Below are 6,000 nucleotides of genomic sequence, written 5' to 3' on the forward strand. Positions count from 1 at the left end.
GCCCTTCATCAGGGAGCCCTCCTTCAACGATGTGGGATCTGGTGAAAGTTTGGGGTGAGAGGTCTTTCACTGCAATTTGCAAAGGGGGCTTCCTTTGGCTCTCCAGCCCCCCCCGGAGATAGATCTTTGCCTTCCATCCTGCGTGTCTGTCCTGGGGTTTGTACTCAGAGAATGCTCTTTCTGGAGGGTGTCACAAAGCCCAAGGTGACAGCCTGGACTGGAGAAAGTTATTCGGCACAAAGACAGTTGTTAATGCTTCTTTTCTGGTTAATGTGGAGACACGAGTGTGCTTGGCTGGCTGTCTGGGAGTTTTTGGCATGTTGGCAAAGCCTCTTCATTGCTCCAAGGCTGAGGGCTGGCTGAGCTGTGTGTGAGAGCTCAGTCGAGGTTCGGGACCACTCCCGTTTCTGTCCAACAAAGCCTTGCTTGCCGTGACCAAAGGCGGCTGTGCAAACCCCAGGCCTGCCTGCGCCTTTGCCTTGAATTTGGGACTCCCCCACCAGGTTAGCGAAAGTGACACGATGTGCCCACAGGCACTCCTCAGTGAACAGATTGTCAGAAAACTCAAAATATCATTTGCCGATTCTAAGAAAATGTCCAAATATCAGCAGCGCTTCCCTCCCTGCCTTTTTTCAGCATTTAACAACATCCTGGTTGTAGGTCTTTAACTGTCATTTGCATAATGTAAACATATGACTGACTGCTAAATCTGTTTCCTGTTTATACTGTACTTAATTTTTTGGTTGTTTTCAAGAATGCATTGTAATAAATATTCATAAGCTCCGAGCAGTCTCACTCCGGACCTTTCCTTACATACGTCATAGCGCTTTAAATAAAGTTTTCGAATGTTTTCCTACCGGCTGGGGCTCTAGGGTGCCCGCTGCAATTTTGCATGAGTTCCAAAAACCGCACAGGTGTAATCCAGACCTCATGTTCTTTAATCTCATATTGAGAAGCTGACACGATTGCATAAATGCACCTCCCGTGGCTTGAAACATATGGACTCGAAAGCAGCTGATGGTATCCCTAGACCCTCTTCACAGCTTTGACCCGTTTGTCACTTCACCCGCGTGCTCAGTGGTGCCTGCTGATCATACTGTCCCTGGTTCCTTTGTTATTCTGCTGGAAGAGTAGTATCTGGGAAGGCCAGGTGTGTGTTTGTGTGTACGTGTGGTTAGATGGAATCTGAAAGGATCTGGCGCTCTGTGATAAGCCGTCCGTGTTTGAGTTAATATTGAGAAGCTAGTTGAATCCATCACAGCCATTCGCGATCACCCCGGGAGCAAAGGAAAACCATCCTGGAGTTCTGAATTCCCTGGGGGGCAAGCAGTTCATGCTCATGACAGGCTGCTGTTAGGATGTAAGTAATGAGGCTCTCCAGCTCCCCCCTTGGAGAAGCTGGGATGCACTTTCCAGAAAGGTGGTTTGAGAAGCACGTGCCTTCGTCCCTGTGGGGTTCAGTCTTGACTGTTTCTCTGGCCAGAGGCTGGTCCCTCACCAAGACTGCTGAGGAGCCCCTATTTTTTAGTTACCTCTGTACCTCTCAAGGGCCTTCTCTTTCATTTCTTTCCCCCTTGTTTTGTTATTCCTCCTATTTTTAAATTCTTAACTGATGTCAAGTTTTACAGAGATGAAAAGAAAAAGACTCCTTATCAAAAAAAGCTGTGGTCTTTTCCCTATTTCCCGCATTAAATCAGAACTGCTTACCCTAGCATTCCAGATCCCCATCAGTGGATGGCCTTTTGCCTTTCTCACTTCCTGCGATTTGCAGAATGGAATAGGATGAACTGGGCTGCAGTGTCAGAGACAACTAATTTGGCATCCTGGCTCTGCCACCTGACTGGGGGACCCGGAGACGTGATTTGGTCCGAGCCAGTTCGGTCATTTGCAAACAGGGGCATCCCACTTCATAGGGTGGTTGGGGGGAACGAAGTGATTTGTGGCAGAACATCTGATTCTCTGGACCCTCCCGGACAGAGAGTAGGCACGACCCTGGCGGAATTCTTCCGTCATGGTATGCCTTTGCTTGCTTTTCCTCGGTCTTCGGGGATTGTGTTACAAAAGCATGGGATTTTAGTGTGGGAGGCCTTCTTGTCCACTGCGGCCCAAACGTTGGCAGCTGAATTCCCCCCCCGATGAATTCTGCTTGCATACCTCACGGATAAGAGGGCAGTACCCCAATAGGTCAGGTTAGTCTGTGTTTTTTTTCTTTTTTAAAGATTTTATTTATTTATTTGTCAGAGAGAGAGAGAGAGAGCACAAGCAGGGAGAGTGGCAGGCAGAGGGAGAAGCAGGCTCCCTGCTGAGCAAGGATTCCCAAGGCAGGACTCGATCCCAGGACCCTGGGATCATGACCTGAGTCCAAGGCAGATGCTCAACCGACTGAGCCACCCAGATATCATCCCCAGGTTAGTCTGTTTTTGAACAACCTTAACCGTAAGAGAGTTGTTCCTTCTACTGATCCCAAACTGCCTCATTGGGTAAAGGTCCTGCAGTCCATCCACAAGCAGCCAGTGATCAAGGATGAGCTGGGGAGGATGTGTCTCTCCAGCACCTGGGTAAAGAAAGACCCCGATGGCTGTTCTCATCCTCAGAAAGCACGGTGAGCCCGGGCATTGAAGTGGGCTCCTGGAAAGCGGACATGACCTGGGACTGTGTTAATGGAAGGATAATCCCCCAGGGCAATTAAGCTCCGTTCTCTTCGGTACCACTCAGGCCACCTAGGAAGCAAACCGGCACTTATCCATGGAGAAGAACCGGGCGATGAGAGGGCTTGAAACCATTTGAACGTGGCTCGAGGAACCCAGGGCTGTTTAGCTTTGGAGGAGGGATGCAGGGGTCCGGAAGCTCACGTTCAAAGGGCTGTTTCGATCATTAGATTCAGTATTTTCCAAGATGATTTTCGGTGGTGCGATTGAATTCCAGAAGGAGAAAAAGGATGGTGATCTTTTGAAGTCTAGTTCAATCCTAAATATATCAAGGAAAAAGTTTTCCTTTCCCACGAATATGCCTTTGATGCTTATCTAACCCTTGTTCATCTTAAAAACAAAGGGAAAAAAGAAAATCAGTCTCCCAGCTGAGAGCCCGTAGCTAGAACTGAAAGATTTGTCTAAGATTTATTTTTATAACAGCCGATGATGCCTCTTTTGTGGTAGGGCTAATAAGGTTGGTGTATGATTCTGTCGGAATGAGGAAGGTGGTGTCTGGGGCATCTGCCTCCTGGGATGGCCTCTTCTATTCTGGGACAGCTCTGACTGTTAGAACATTCTTAAGGAGTCCAAACTGATATGCCCGTATGTCTCCTCCCTGGCCTGGTGCCCCCACTGGGGCCATCCCAGCTTATAGGCATGGTTCCTCTACAGGAAAGATATTTCCAGGCTTGGACCAGCTGCCGTGTCTGTCACACATTTCTCATTCCTCGACTGCTCCTCCTGTCATGTAGGCTCCAGAGCTCATGCCATCCTGGAGTCTTCATTCAGATCTAGGCTTCTCCTGGAACATGGCGTCCAGGACCCATGTCATGGATGCTGTTGTGGAAAGAACTTGGGTTTTGGAGTCAATTAAACTGGACTTCCGAGTCCTCTCTCCCTGGTGAGTTGGGTGGCCTGGGTTCAGTTACGTACCCTCTCTGAGCTTCAGTTTCCTGTCTTTTTACTCAGTGGTCTTGCCCGTGGCCCAGCAGCAAGGCATCCCCAGGACGCTTGTTAGAAATGCAGGAGCTTGGGCCCCACTGAGTTAGAATCTATACTTTAACAAGATCCCCAGGTAACAGGTGCACATTACCATCTAAGAAATGCTTGCTCAAGAACAGTGAGACGTGAGTGGTGGCTGAGAGCTTTTCTCAGTCCCCTCGGACATTCTGCTTCCACCGACTTAGCCTCAATGTGCCTTGGCATTTCAGTAGAACCAACCCAAGGCTGACTTGCCTCCAGCTGACAGTTAGCTCATTACCGTGCATATCTGGCTTCTGGGCTTCTTAAACACAAACTCATTATGAAGACATGGCCTTATCCTCCAAGATTTGTGGAGTTGATGTGTTGGTTTTTTTTTTTTAATTTTTTTTATTATATTATGTTAGTTACCATACAGTACATCCCTGGTTTTTGATGTAAAGTTCGATGATTCATTAGTTGGGTATAACACCCAGTGCACCATGCAATACGTGCCCTCCTTACTACCCATCACCAGCCTATCCCATTCCCCCACCCCCCTCCGCTCTGAAGCCCTCAGTTTGTTTCTCAGAGTCCATAGTCTCTCATGCTTCATTCCCCCCTCTGGTTACCCCCCCCTTTCTTTATCCCTTTCTTCTACCGATCTTCCTAGTTCTTATGTTCCATAGATGAGAGAAACCATATGATAATTGTCTTTCTCTGCTTGACTTATTTCACTTAGCATTATCTCTTTGTGGAGTTGATGTTTTGAACCTACAGGAAAGACTACTTTTATTCCCATTATATATATAAACAGATATATTGAGGCATAATTCTCATATCATATAATTACCCATTTAAAGCATACAGTCCGATGGTTGTTAGTATATTCACAGAATTGCACATTTATCACCACACGTAATTTTCACTATCCCTAAAGGAAACCAACCTGTCTCCCCTTAGGTATCACTTCCTTCTGCCCACCTCTGCTCCTCAGCCTTAGGCAATCTGTTCTGTTTCTATGAATGTGCCCGTTCTGGATATTTCGTATGAATGGAATCATGCAATGGTTGTGTCTGATTTCTTTCACTTAGCATGATGTTTTCAAGGCTTGACCATGTTGTAGATGTTTCAGTAGTTGATTTATTTTGTGACTCAGTACCATTCGATTGTACGGATGTCCTGCATTTTGTCTCTCCGTTTATCAGTTGATGGGCATTGGGGTCGTTTCTACCTTTGGGCTATTGTGAGTAGAGCTACTGTGGAAATTCATGTATAAGCTTTTGTGTAGGTAGGTATGCAGCTATCTTTTCTAGTCAGTGTTTTTATTTCCCTCGGTTAGGTCCCCAGAAGTGCAGTTGCTGGATCATATGGTCAATTTATTTTAAATTTTGTGAGGACCCTCCAGACTGTTTTCCACAATGGCTACTCCAACGTCTGTTCCCACCAGTTGTGCACGGGTTGCCTTACTCCACTCCTCACCAGTAGTTGTTCTTTCTTGTCTTTTTGATACTAGCCGTTCTAACAGATATGAGGTAATGTCTCATTATTTTGGTTCGCATTTCCCTGATGGTTAGCGATAGTGATCCCTTTGTCACGTACCTGTTGGCCGTGTGTGTGTGTCTTCTTTGGAAAAATGTCTATTCATATTACATGTGTCCTGAGACCCCGTTTCCAATGTGCGGAGGGGGTGTTTTCCCACACAGCACCAAGTAATTCTCCATATACCAGCTGAGTGTTACACTGTTCAACTCAATGGGTTGAATTCTGAGTGGGTATTATACCCATTTAGAATTGAGTTGAATGGTATACCCATTCATCTCAGTTCTGACACTGTCTACTCAGAGGTAGATGGGACAGGGCAGAGGTAGATGGGTCCTGAGAAACACAAAAGTTTAAAACTTTTATTCTGCTCAGTTTATCTGTGATTAGCTGCTTATGCTTTTGGTGTCATATCTAAGAAAACTTTGCTCGTTGGAAGAGTTTCTTCCCTCCAGTTAGAGGAACTCTTCCTTGCATCAGATCCCACGGGGTAAGGGTTTGGTCCTACAAGACTCTCCCCACCCCCTTCAGGCACTAGTTGCAAGCCCAGACGGCTACCTGGACCTCTGACCAACTGGCTACAAACTGGAGGTTCCCACGACCTTCTCTTTGACTTCAGATGCCAATTGAACATCTAGGCTGTTACCTGTGCTTCAGACCGCCCGGCTGTAAATCAGAGTTGCCCACTTCTTTAGTTTGATTTGTTTGCTAGAGCGGCTCACAGAACTCAGAGAAACATTTGATGTGCTGGATTACTGGTTTATATCAAAGGATGGAATTCAGAGCAGCCAGATGGAAGAATCGTGTA

At 46.7% G+C, this 6,000-nt stretch overlaps 1 protein-coding gene across 9 annotated transcripts in view; it reads left to right on the forward strand.

Moving 5' to 3' along the window:
• LOC103659998 (protein FAM169B) overlaps positions 1-6,000 on the forward strand; it is an 80,750-nt gene that overhangs the window by 23,273 nt on the left and 51,477 nt on the right. The gene's annotated exons all lie outside the window — the stretch shown is intronic.

Source organism: Ursus maritimus, unplaced genomic scaffold (assembly GCF_017311325.1).
Source record: "Ursus maritimus isolate PB19 unplaced genomic scaffold, ASM1731132v1 scaffold_27, whole genome shotgun sequence".
Classification (NCBI taxonomy): domain Eukaryota; kingdom Metazoa; phylum Chordata; class Mammalia; order Carnivora; family Ursidae; genus Ursus; species Ursus maritimus.